Source organism: Carya illinoinensis, chromosome 9 (assembly GCF_018687715.1).
Source record: "Carya illinoinensis cultivar Pawnee chromosome 9, C.illinoinensisPawnee_v1, whole genome shotgun sequence".
Taxonomy (NCBI): Eukaryota; Viridiplantae; Streptophyta; class Magnoliopsida; order Fagales; family Juglandaceae; genus Carya; species Carya illinoinensis.
In genome coordinates, this window is record NC_056760.1 from 40,154,171 (window position 1) to 40,168,204 (window position 14,034).

Genomic DNA, 14,034 nt, shown 5'->3' on the forward strand with positions numbered 1-14,034 from the left:
TCAAGATCTTCTGCTGAGGCAGAATACCGTGCCATGGCCTCTATTACTACTGAATTTACTTGGCTTAGACAATTATTCACTGATTTGTCTATCCCTCATCCACATGCTGCTAACTTGTTTTGTGACAACCAAGCTGCCCTGTACATAGCAGCCAACCCCGTTTTTCATGAAAGGACAAAACACATTGAGGTGGATTGTCACTTGATCCGTGATAAAATCCTCGAAGGTTGCATCAAAACTGCACATGTCTCTACACATTCCCAACTTGCTGATATATTCACCAAATCCCTACCATCTTACCTGCTGTTTTCACACCTCTCCAAGATGGGAATAGCTGATATCTATTCTCCATCTTGTGGGGGGTATTAGAGCAGCATATACAGAATGACATCAGTGTTCCCACATCTCCAGATGATGAAGAATCTGCTCCTTGTGGCAGCATAGATGGTGCTGATATGAAGACTCAATCACCAGCTAATAAACAAGCTGTTTGTAATAGTTTATCTGTCCATTTACTAGAATGTCCTTCCCTTAGCTGATATGTAATGTACCCTTATGTAATTTCATTATATAGTTGTCCAGAATATTCCTTAGTTAGTTAGGATTTGTTTTCCCTCTTGTAGTATAAAGCAACAGCACCATGTACAGCCAAAACACACGATGAAATAGAAGGATCAATTTTTCCTCCACACATTCTCTCTCTATTATTTTTCTTCTTCTCTGCTATTTTCTTCTTTGCTTATTCTTACATTTATCGCCTTTTGTACGTCTCGTCTTGAGTGGTTGTTTAGACGTTTGAGATTTGGCATTTATCGCCTTTTGTACGTGGATTATATCTATCTATATCTAAAGTGCGAATCCACTTTCTACAGTGTATTCGTCTAATTTTTTTTTCCAATTTTGCCCTTCTATTTTAATTGTTTTCCCTTTCTATCCCTCGATTTTATTATCTTCTGTTTGTAGTTTTACAGTTTTGTCCCTTTTGCCGACAGACGTTTTGGTCTTTTTACATTGTGACCGTCTGATTTTTTTACCTCTGTTTTGTTGTCCATTTCTATTTTCCTCTTGCCGACTGTGAGAGAGAGAGAGAGAGAGAGAGAGAGAGAGAGAGAGAGAGAGAGAGAGAGAGAGGCATGGGATGAGAGGGATTTGAGACTGGGGTGCCGAAGACGAAGGTGAGGCTCACGGTGGCTGGGTGGTTGCTCGAGGTTGGCAAGGGCTGTTTCCAATGTGCATGGAGGATCCGTTGTTGCTGTGTTTGTGTGGAGGCACCGTGAGTGGTGGTCCGTGGAGTTGTGTGTGTGGCCGACGGGGCAACGGTGCTTAGTTGAGTTCTTGGTCTCTCTTCCGGGTTGCGGTGGAAACTTGTTTGGGATGCGGTGGCTTGATCTCAGGTGTTTGGGCTCGGTGTGGGTGTTAGTCCACTGCCTCCATCAGTAAAGTACAGTCTCGCGTCGGATCCTTCTCCACATAGCACAACAGACACCCGAAATGCTAAAACCCTAGGATGCTCCTCTCCCCTTCCAGTCTCTGTCACTGCCATGCTCTCCATAACAGCAAAAGCACTTCATCTGTCTCACTCTCTCAACGCCCACTCAGGTACTTTGCATCTCTCTCAAGAAATCTACCATACTCCAAATTGCTCTTTTTTTTTTCTTTTCTCTCTCTGAATTCTTACATGAAATTTGTTTTTTCTTTTGGCTTTGGTGTGAAAAGATTGGCAGTGCTTAGCGCTGGCTTTGCTGGCCTCTCCGTTGCTTGGCACTTGCTATAAGTAACTCTTTCCTTCTTACCAATTCTAACAAAGCGCATTGTCATTCTCAAACTAAATAAAAGATAAAATAAAACTTGTTGATATTTATGGAATTTATTGATTTTTTTGAAAAAAAAAAAGATTTTTTGCAGGAAAGTGACGAAAGTCCTAAGGATTTGAGGCTATGCATTGACAGATACGAAGAAGTTGGGGTTGGCGAAGCAGCTTCGAGAGTTTTTGGCGGTCTACCACACCCTTATTCACCTAAAGGTCTAGCTTTTTTTCAATTATCATCATATGGGTTGCAATTTTATTTCTGGGATTTTTGTAAGTTTCAATTTTGTTTCTTCACTGAATTTTTTTTTCCAACATCGTAAACCTTTTGTCCATCCAAACTGATGCTACTATTTAAATGGGGGTGCTGCTACATGCATTTCACAATTTTTTTGTTCTCTTTGTAGGCAAGCTGCTCTTGTGGGGGTGCTGATTGTTGGAAAGAGTGTTTAAAGCTTTTGAGCATTGCGGAAGCAGCAGTTGGTCAAAACTCTTATGGTTTCATAGTTCAGAGAAGGTCCCTTTCTCACTACGTGCAATTTGTTTTATATGTATATTTTTGGTTGACCTTTTAAGGAGAGACAAATTTTGGATCTTTTTTCGCTTATTGTATATGATGTTAGCCTATTATTTAACTGAACGTAGTTTAACAATCAAGCAGATCTTTAGCATGCAAAATAAGCATACTCTAAGGTGCAATGTGTTGAGTACTGTGGAGTCTGGTCCACACCGCTCGAGCGGAGGCATTGGCCGCTCGAGCGAAGTCAGGCAGAGTCGAACGCTCGATGTTAGCTCGACAGTGAGCTCGAGCAGGAGGAGTTCGCTCGAGCGGAGGCATTGGCCGCTTGAGCGAAATCAGGCAGAGTCGAACGCTCGACGTCAGCTCGACAGTGAGCTCGAGCGGGATGCGGAAGGGAAGTTCGCTCGACGCGCGCTCGACACGCCGCTCGAGCGAACATGCGATTTAGGGATTCCGCCGTTTGAACTATATATATGATTTTTTGCCTCTTAACTCTGTACAGAGCAGATACGAAAACACTGTTGATGAACAGTGTTGTGACCCATCTTGTAGTGTGATTCCTCAATAATAAAATCCTCTGCAGCTCCCGTGGACGTAGGCAATTTGCCGAACCACGTACATCTTGTGTCGTGTGTGATTGCATGTGTGATCGTTTTTCTTTCTCATTCAGTGTTATTTCAATTCATTGTCATCGTTTTTTCACAACAATTGGTATCAAGAGCCAAGGTTTGGGTCTGAGGAGAAACGATGGCTGGAGATGAATTGAAGGTATCGGGGATCGAGAAGTTTGATGGCACGGATTTTGGATACTGGAGGATGCAGATAGAGGACTACCTCTATGGGAAGAAACTTCATCTTCCACTATTGGGGCAGCAACCGGAAAAGATGGATGATGCTAGTTGGAACCTGTTGGATCGACAGGTTCTAGGGGTTATTCGATTAACCCTGTCGAGATCCGTTGCACACAACGTCATCAAGGAGAAGACGACGGCGGATCTCATGGCGGCTTTGTCAGGTATGTATGAAAAGCCGTCAGCGAATAACAAGGTACATCAGATGAAAAAGTTATTCAATTTGAAAATGGCAGATAGTACGTCTGTTGCACAACATCTGAATGATTTTAATACTATCACAAATCAATTGTCGTCTGTTGAAATTGAATTTGATGATGAGATACGTGCACTGATACTATTGGCTTCATTGCCAAATAGTTGGGAAGCCATGAGAATGGCTGTTAGTAATTCTGCTGGTAAAAATAAACTGAAATATGATGATATTCGTGATTTGATTTTGGCTGAGGAGCTGCGCAGGAAAGATTCAGGCGAGACCTCGGGTTTGAGTTCAGCCCTAAATGTTGACTCTAGAGGGAGATCACATGACAGGAATTCAAACAGAGGAAGATCAAAATCAAAGTACAGGGGCAAGAGCAAGTCGAGGCCTGGTCAGCAGGCAACTTGCTGGAATTGTGGCAAAGCTGGCCACATAAAGAAAAACTGCAAAAACCCCAAGAAGACGGAGAATGATAGTGCTAATGTGGTAACTGAAGAAGTACAGGATGCACTATTGTTTGCAGTTCATAGTCCAGTTGATGACTGGATACTGGATTCAGGGGCTTCCTTCCATACATCTTCCCACCGGGAACTAATGCGGAATTATGTTGTAGGTGATTTTGGGAAGGTATATTTGGCTGATGGTGATGCTTTGAACGTAGTGGGGATGAGAGACATTGACATTGCACTCCCTGCCAAGAACAAATGGACCTTGCAAAAGGTCAGGCACATTCCTGAGTTGAAGAAGAACCTCATTTATGTTGGGCAGCTTGATGAGTGTGGTCATTCAGTGGTGTTCTCAGATAGCACCTGGAAGGTCACAAAAGGGGCATTGGTACTAGCTCAGGGTAAGAAAACTGGTACACTTTATATGACTACTGGTTTAATTGACACTATTGCTACTACCGTTGCAGAGAGCACAGCAGATTTGTGGCATTGTAGGCTTGGCCATATGAGTCAGAAGAGTATGACGGAACTTCTGTCTAGAGGCAAGCTACCAGAACTGAAGACAGTTGATCTCGGTATGTGTGAGAGTTGTGTTATGGGGAAACAAAAGAAGGTCAGCTTCTTGAAAAGTGGCAGGACGCCAAAGACAGGAAGACTTGATCTTGTGCACACAGATGTGTGGGGTCCTTCTCCAGTTGCATCTCTTGGAGGTTCTCGCTACTATGTTACGTTCATTGATGACCATAGTAGAAAGGTATGGATTTATTTTTTGAAACATAAATCTGAAGTATTTAATGTTTTCAAAATTTGGAAAGCCATGGTTGAGACAGAGACAGGCTTGAAACTGAAGTGTTTGAGGTCTGACAATGGTGGTGAGTATGTTGATGGCGGGTTCAAGGAGTACTGTGCAGCTCTGGGTATCAGAATGGAGAAGACCATTCCTGGGACACCACAGCAAAATGGAGTTGCTGAGCGTATGAACAGGACTATTAATGAGCGTGCTAGAATCATGAGGTTGCACGCTGGACTACCACCCACTTTCTGGGCAGATGCAGTCAGCACTGCCGTTTATTTGATAAACAGAGGGCCATCAGTTCCACTGGATTGTGGATTGCCTGAGGAGGTTTGGAGCGGGAAAGAGGTTAAGTTTTCTCACCTTAAAACCTTTGGTTGTCTTTCTTATGTGCTTGTTGATTCTGATGCTCGTAGTAAGCTTGAGGCTAAGTCAAAGAAATGCTATTTCATTGGCTATGGAGACGAGGCATTTGGCTATCGTTTCTGGGATGATCAGGGTCGGAAAATCATAAGAAGCAGGAATGTGATTTTTAATGAGAAAATGATGTACAAGGATAAGTCGAGTACAGTTCCTGCAGTAGCTCCTCAGGAGTCCGAGTTTGTAGGATTGGATGACCTACCAGAGGTCACAGTGCAGTGTAGAGATGTAAGTGACGGGGAGAGTGGGTCCAGTACACCCATTCCTATTATTCCGCAGGCAGTTTCAGAACCGTCTACTCCTACAGTTGCAGTTCGCAGGTCTGTTAGGACTATACGTCCTCCACAGCGTTTCTCACCTACTTTTAATTACATTCTGTTGACAGATGGTGGAGAACTGCAGAGTTATGAAGAAACCTTGCAAGATGAGAATTCTAGCAAGTGGGAGCTGGCCATGAAAGACGAGATGGATTCCTTGCTAGGGAATCAGACATGGGAGTTGACAGAACTTCCATCAGGGAAGAAGGCATTACACAACAAGTGGGTGTACCGGGTGAAAACTGAGCATGACGGCAGTAAGAGGTACAAGGCTAGACTTGTTGTAAAAGGCTTTCAGCAAAAGCAGGGTATTGACTACTCTGAGATCTTTTCTCCTATGGTAAAGATCACAACTATCAGGATGGTACTGGCTATGGTTGCCACTGAAGATCTATTTCTTGAGCAGTTAGATGTGAAGACAGCTTTTCTTCATGGAGACCTTGAAGAAGACATCTACATGCACCAGCCTGAGGGGTTTGTGGTACAGGGAAAGGAAGGTTCAGTTTACAGACTGAAGAAGAGCTTGTATGGCCTGAAGCAAGCTCCTAGACAGTGGTACAAGAAATTTGACAACTTTATGCACAGTGCAGGGTATATTAGATGTCAGGCAGATCACTGTTGCTATGTCAGACATTTTGACAATTCTTACATTATTTTGCTGTTGTATGTGGATGACATGCTTATTGCAGGGGCTAGTATTGATGAGATCAATAATCTAAAGAAGCAGATGTCAGATCACTTTGCAATGAAGGATTTGGGAGCTGCAAAGCAAATCCTTGGCATGAGAATTGTCAGAGACAGAGTCAGAGGTACGTTGAGACTCTCACAGGCTGAGTATGTGAAAAAGGTACTCAGCAGGTTCAACATGGACAAGGCCAAACCAGTTGGCACACCCTTGGGAAGTCACTTCAGACTCAGCAAGAATCAGTCACCAGAGTCAGAGGAGGAACGAGATTACATGAGTAAGGTTCCTTATGCCTCAACCATTGGTTCACTTATGTATGCTATGGTTTGCACAAGACCGGATATTGCCCATGCAGTGGGAGTTGTGAGTAGATACATGAGTAACCCAGGAAAGCAACATTGGGAAGCAGTGAAGTGGATTTTGAGGTACCTAAAAGGTTCCTCAGAAACCTGTTTATGTTTCTCTGGAGAGAGCTTGGAGGTGCAGGGCTATGTTGATGCTGATTTAGCTGGAGATATTGACAGCAGAAAGAGTACCACGGGCTTTGTTTATACACTTGGTGGTACTGCAGTGTCATGGGGTTCTAATTTACAGAAAACCGTTTCTTTGTCTACAACAGAAGCTGAGTATATTGCAGTGTCAGAGGCTGCAAAGGAGATGGTATGGCTACAAGGCTTCTTGGAAGAATTGGGTAAGAAGAATCAGAAATGCACTCTCTACAGTGACAGACAGAGTGCCATATTCCTTGCCAAGAATCCAGCATTCCATTCCAGGACCAAGCACATTCAGATCAGGTATCACTTCATACGGTCATTGTTAGATGACGGACAGTTGTTACTTGAGAAGATATGTGGAAGCAAGAACCCTACTGATATGTTGACAAAGGGTGTTACGCTTGAGAAACTGAAGTTGTGCGCAACTTCAGTTGGTCTTCTAGAATGAAGACAGGAGCAGTGAGTTGCAGAGGTGGAGGATATCATGTTTGAGGAAGACGGCGATACAGCGAGTGTACCAGTCTCCAAGTGGGAGAATTGTTGAGTACTGTGGAGTCTGGTCCACACCGCTCGAGCGGAGGCATTGGCCGCTCGAGCGAAATCAGGCAGAGTCGAACGCTCGACGTCAGCTCGACAGTGAGCTCGAGCGGGATGCGGAAGGGAAGTTCGCTCGACGCGCGCTCGACACGCCGCTCGAGCGAACATGCGATTTAGGGATTCCGCCATTTGAACTATATATATGATTTTTTGCCTCTTAACTCTGTATAGAGCAGATACGAAAACACTGTTGATGAACAGTGTTGTGACCCATCTTGTAGTGTGATTCCTCAATAATAAAATCCTCTGCAGCTCCCGTGGACGTAGGCAATTTGCCGAACCACGTACATCTTGTGTCGTGTGTGATTGCGTGTGTGATCATTTTTCTTTCTCATTCGGTGTTATTTCAATTCATTGTCATCGTTTTTTCACAACACAATGGACATGTGCTCATGATTTTTCCTTATCCTTTGTGTCAGGATGGGTTTGATTAGTAGAAATATAGTGAATTTCTGAAATTTGAAAATATTTGTCTCACTAATGTGTTAAACTAAATAGAAGTTCTTTAGTGTGATTTTACTTTGATGCTCATGTTGGAAGCTTAAAGAGTTGGTTGAAGTTCTCATTTCTTTGGTTTTTTTTCCTCTTATGCTCTGTTCAATTAACTTTTGCACATTTCTTGTAAGGGAAAATTACTTTTGCACTTTGCTATCCTTCTGATGAACACTTTTCTAGGGGCATCTTGAGACCAGCAATGAACATGAAGAATATTCTTATATTGAACGATGTAATTCCATATGCCATTTTCAAGCCTAATATATTACTAATCGATCTTAATTTTGTAATAATATCTATAATTTTCATTTATGTCATTAGAATACTCAGAATTGCCTTGCCAGTTGCAGAATAGAGATTGTTGATAAGGAAACTGCTCAAAATCTTGCACCTAAGTTATGTATGCCATTTGAATTAGCCTTCTATATGCCTGAAGCTGTAAATATCCATCCCCAACGCTATCTCCAAGTCTGAAGAATTAAGCCTTTGATTATATTTTCCTTCTAGGAATATTTTTGTTATCTTTATACTACCTCAAGTCCTCATTGTCATTTTGTTAGGCACTCTTCTTAGCATGTAAAAATTTGGTGAAAGAATTAACGACTTCTGGCTTTGGAGAGAAAGAGTTATGTTTGCATAAGAAATCTATTCACAAACTTCTCGACTTTGAAAGTAATCACTCAAACTACCATTTCAATCTTTTTAGGCTCTTTTCATGTGTTGATTGACATGTAGGTTTATGATACATAGCAGTAATGCAGCTAGAAATATACAGTTGATTAACATGGACAATTCTATAGAATAGCTGTCTTTGATAAGTTCAATCTTCAATATACAAACATTCTCTCTCATAAATCTTAACACTGTCTCTCTGTTTTATTCTCATAGAATCTGCTGTATGTGGTGCATGTATCATATCCTTGTCCAATGTCCTTGTTAATGCAACATGATATGTTTAGGAATAATAAAAAATGAAGTATCAAGTATAAAAGGCAATTTCACTTGCTAATTGGACAAGATATCTTATTGAATCTGACAGCAAATGATATCTCTGTATGAAGGTAGGCGTTGGAACTGAAGGAGACTGATTTGATTAGTTTTTCAGGACTCAGCAACTAGATTTTCTTATTCACATTTTTCACATGTAATCATTTAAGTGTAGAACTACCTAAAATGGTGACTACAGTCTTTCCCTAAAATCTATCTCAACAAAGTTAAATAGCTTGGGAAAGGTATCCTCTAACCAAATTATTCTCCACAATATTCAACCTGAACATGTGAACTGAACACAGTTAAACCTATTAGATAAACTCTGATAAACCTATATTAAACATCAAATTTCTGTTTCTAGTGGCTAATCCTAGTGGAATCTCATTATTTACAAGCATACTTTGGTCTAGAGGATTTATCTCTAGATTTAGTGGTTAATGGGTATTGAATTTGTCTGTAGGGGAATATGATGCGATGATAGTATGTCTAGGTGCCAAAGCAGATCTGCTTCTAGAGCTCTCAGGAAAGCTTCCTTTGAGGACTTGCAGGGGTATTGTTGCTCACATGTTACTGCCTGCTGATAAGGGGTCAAAGTTATCTTATGTCTTGTATATTCTGCCAGTGTTTTAGATTATATGAGCCCCATCAGTTTGGATAACTCAATTGTGGTACCACCAAAAAAATCATATTTCACAACATTAACGAGGCGGTATAATGGATTTTTTTTTTTTTGTAGAAATGAGTTTTGACTTAACAATTACGTTATAATCTGTTTTTCTTCTTCTAAATTGATACCAAATATTCTTAAAAATATAATAAAATTAAATTTTAATATAGTGCATCATTTTATTTCATATGGTTTTGAGTCCTATAAATATTTAACTTACTTCATCTCTTTTAAATATGTTTGAATCTTTTTATTTACATTATCATTTATCATTTAGTACAATTTTTTTATCTCAACTGGACACACGTGCAGGGCACGTTGTGCCCTTTCTAGTATTTTTATTTTTATTTTTTTAGAAGAGATGAAGTTCACATGTCCACGAGTGATTCCCTCCCAATTTTATTAATAACCCTCACTTATAGCGGAGGAAAATCGTGGTTACAACCTGACGCCTGGGGGTTACAGAAAGACCAAAACCCAGGCATAGAAAACAAAGGACACCCAAACAAAATACAAAGGAGAAAATGACTCCTAGATCCAAAACCAGACTTAAGAAAAAAAGGAAACACCTGCAAAAGAAAACCACCAACAAGTAAGGATAAAGCTTTAACCAGAACAAAAGCATACCTGGAAAAGCCATTACGAAAAACGAGGATAGGGAATGCCAAGTCTATCCATACGGAGAAGACCCCTAAGGTTACTTGGCAAACCTTGATCCCCTGCCCACTACGTGTTCAAACCTCCAGCTCCTTGCTTGGCAAGAGGGTCTGCCACAGCGTTACCTTCACGATAAATATGTTTCATCGTATACTCCATGCAGGAAAGGTAGACATGTAATTCATCCCAAAAATCCTCTAAGTACCAAATATTACAAGTTCCTTTAGTGACCCAAATGACAAGGAGTTGAGAATCAGTCTCAATCTGAATCCTAACAAACCCAAGCTGATAACAATGACGAACCTCTTCCACTAAGCTTCTCATTTCAGCAAAATTATTGGACCCCTGTCCTAGAAAAACAGAATAAGCAGCCAGAAGCTTACCACCTGCATCTCGAATCACACCCCCTGCACCTGCCATCCCAGGGTTTTCCAAACTACTTCCATTAATATTAAGTTTCACCCAATCCTGAGGGGGTCGAGTCCACCGCACCACTCGGACCTTCTTTGGGATCATTGGTAAAACTGGGATATCCAAGCGAGTAAGAATATTTACATCCTTGTTGGAAATCTTGGAAACTCTCATAGTTAACTGCATAATATTCCTAATCCAATATTTAATAGCCTGCCAGACCTCATCAGCTGCGTAATACGTCTCTTCATATCTAGCTTTACATCTCCTATCCCATATCTTCCAAGAAAAAATAGAGGGGATGAGCCCAAAAATAATCCCTAGCTGTGAAGACTTGCTAGAGCGCTGGAACCAAAAATTTATTTGCTCTTTCCAAGTTTGGAAAACCCCCATATAAACACCTAAGTGAGTCACAACCATACGTCAAATTTTCCTAGCAAAATCACTAGAACAAAGAACATGATTCAGGTCCTCTATTTGACCCCGAGAACAGCAATTGCATTTAGAAACTATGGGGATACCAGCCATTCTGATCTTGTCGTCTACGCTCAAGCAATTGTGAATAGCCTTCCACATCATAATGGAGATTTTCTTAGGGAGATTATTATGCCAAATCCAAGTAGTCCAAGTTAAGGAAGGCGCGTGAACCCTTATACAATCCCAATCACTTTTTGTAGTAAAGTTTCCATCATCTGCTTTCAACCAGATTAAAACATCCTTACCATCCTTTCTTTTAGCCAAAAACTGATACAAATCAATAGCTTTTTGATGACCCACCAGCTTTTCTAGAAGAGAGATATCCCACCCATTTTCAAGTCGACACTCTTTAATTTTCAACTCAGGATTAGTCAAAATAGGATGATTGCAATGAAGAGGACCCCCCTCCTCCCAATTATCATACCAGAACGAAATATCTCCTTCTCTCACCATCCATTTAGATCTATTTAAAACCTCTGGAATGCATCTGGCAATCGACTTCCAAAAACGAGTTCCCTTAGTGGGCTCCAATAGGGATAAATGGTTACCCCTAGCATACTTTTCTCTAAATAAATGAGCCCATAAAGAGTTACCTTTAATGAGACGCCAGGCCAATTTCTAATGTAGAGCCTCTTGAATATCGCTAAAATCCCTAATGCTCAAGCCTCCTTCATCAGGAGGTCTACAAATATGAGTCCAAGAAATCCATTTCTTTTTCCCTTTACCATCAGAGTCACCCCAAAAGAAAGAACTCAAAAGTCTATTAAGAGCTTTGATCACAACCTTTGGAACATGTAATACAGCAAAAAGGTGAATGGCCATACTGGACAGAACATGACGGAGAAGAATAAGGCGACCACCCGCATAAAGCAGTTTCATTTTCCAACCTACGATTTTCTTGTTTACTTTCCCAAGAAGCTCACCAAAATCAGAAACCCTCAATTTACCCACCACAATAGGCAAACCCAGGTACTTAAAAGGAAAAGAACCTTCCGAAAAGCCGGAGAGGCGAAGAAGAGAATTCTTTCTGTAGGTCGGGATCTTTTTAGAGAAATAAATAGCACTCTTCTCCGTGTTGAGAACTTGGCCAGTCCAATTCTCATAAAGCTGCAAAACCTTCATCAGATTCCTTAAAGACCTCCGACCACCATTAGCAAAAATGACTATATCATCAGCATACATAAGATGAGAAATAATAGGGGTACCTCTGGCTTGAGTAAAGTGACCAATTTTTCCATGCTCAAAAGATTGCTTAAGAAGACGAGAGAGCACCTCTTGCATAATGACAAACAAGTAGAGAGAGAGAGGGTCTCCTTGTCTCAGACCATGACCAGATTTAAAAAAACCCATGGAAGTACCATTCATATTAATGGAAAACCAAGGAGTGGTAATACACTCCTTAATCAACTCACAGAAATGAGGAGAGAAACCAAAAGAAACCAAGGCATGTAAAAGAAAATTCCAGTTCACTCTATCATATGCTTTCGACATATCAAGTTTAACCATTATATTACCACCATTTGATTTTTTGTGAATAGAGTGAACCATCTCCTGAGTTAAACTAATGTTCTCAAAGATACTACGTCCGGGAAGAAAAGCCCCTTGCTCCTGGAAAATCATCTTATAAAGAAGCTTAGTCATGCGACCCACTATAATTTTCGCACAAATCTTGTAAACCACCGTGCAAAGACTGATAGGCCTAAATTTGTCAAAACTAGTGGGTTTATCCATTTTAGGAATAAGAACAATAGAAGAGGCCGTACAAAACCTGGGAAGCGACTTATTATGAAAAAAATCCAAAACAGCTTCCAACAGGTCTACATTGACAATATCCCAGCATACTCGAAAGAAACCAAAGCCAAAACCATCCGGGCCAGGACTACTATCAATAGGAATACTGAAGAGCGCAAGCTTAATATCCTCCATAGAAGGAGAACTACACAACTCCATATTCTCCTCCTCAATAATCATAGGGTGAATCAAATCACTTAAGTTAGGAAGCTCACGAGGGTCACTATGACCCAGAAACAAATTAAAGTAATCCACAGCAGCCTTATGAATATCAAAAGGAGTATTAAAAGAAGTGCCATCAGCTATGCACATGGTACTCACCCTTTGTTGAGTTTTAGCATTCAGATAAGCATGAAAAAATTTGGAGTTATTATCACCATCAGATAACCAACTTTTCTTGGCTATATGAGCAAGACGAGTGTTTTCCCTATTCATCCAAATATCCAATTCCAATTTAGAAGTCAAGAGATCATTTTCATCTTCCTCATTAAACCTAGCTTGGAGACGATTATCTAGATTTTCAATACGGTTCTCTAATGCAGAAATATTCTCCTTAGTCCTACCAAAAACCCGTTTATTCCAATCTCTAAGAGCCACCTTGAGCCTTTTTAATTTAATAGAGAGATTATTAAGCCCATAACCATGCCCCTCTTGATTCCAAACCCCCTTCACCAAATGAAAAAAATCAATATGATCCATTCACATATACTGAAATTTGAAAGAACTAGGACCATACCTGAATGGGTCCTCCCCCGTTTTAATAATAAGAGGGGAATGATCCGACGTGGTACGAGCCAAAACCTGGTAAAACACATTAGGAAAACAATTAAGTAAGTTAGAATCAATAAAACAACGATCTAACCTTGCCCAACTACGAGCCAAGCCGTTTTGATTGTTGCACCAAGTCATTCTCGGGCCTTTAAAGCACATATCCAACAACCCACAACCCACAAGTTTGAAGACAAAGATTGAAATCCTCCATCGCTGCAAAAAGACGGGGATGACCACATCTTCTTTCCGAATCGTCTTTGATGATATTAAAGTCACCACAAAGAATCCACGGAAGATTTCCAGTATTCATAGCTTCCAAATTCTCCCAAAGCATCTTTCTTTCTAGCTGACTACACTTAGCATAAACAACCGTAAGGATGAAATGGAACCCGTGCTCCTTAACTCTTACCGTCATAAATTGATTTGAAGCTCCCAAAAATTGAACTATAACATTCGAATTCCACAACAACCAAATTTTACCATTCTGTGCTTCATTAGTAGCAAAGAACTCATACCTCCATTGACCCAAAAAGGAAGGGATTTTTTCCTCACGCATAAACGGTTCAGCCAAAGCAACAATACTAGGCTTATAAGTTTTGATAATATTCTTATAAGTTCAGCCAAAGCAACAATACTAGGCTTATAA

At 40.7% G+C, this 14,034-nt stretch overlaps 1 pseudogene; it reads left to right on the forward strand.

Moving 5' to 3' along the window:
- The first annotated feature begins 1,097 nt into the window (after positions 1 to 1,097).
- On the forward strand, positions 1,098 to 9,248 carry LOC122277373 (annotated as a pseudogene).
- Positions 9,249 to 14,034: the final 4,786 nt, after the last annotated feature.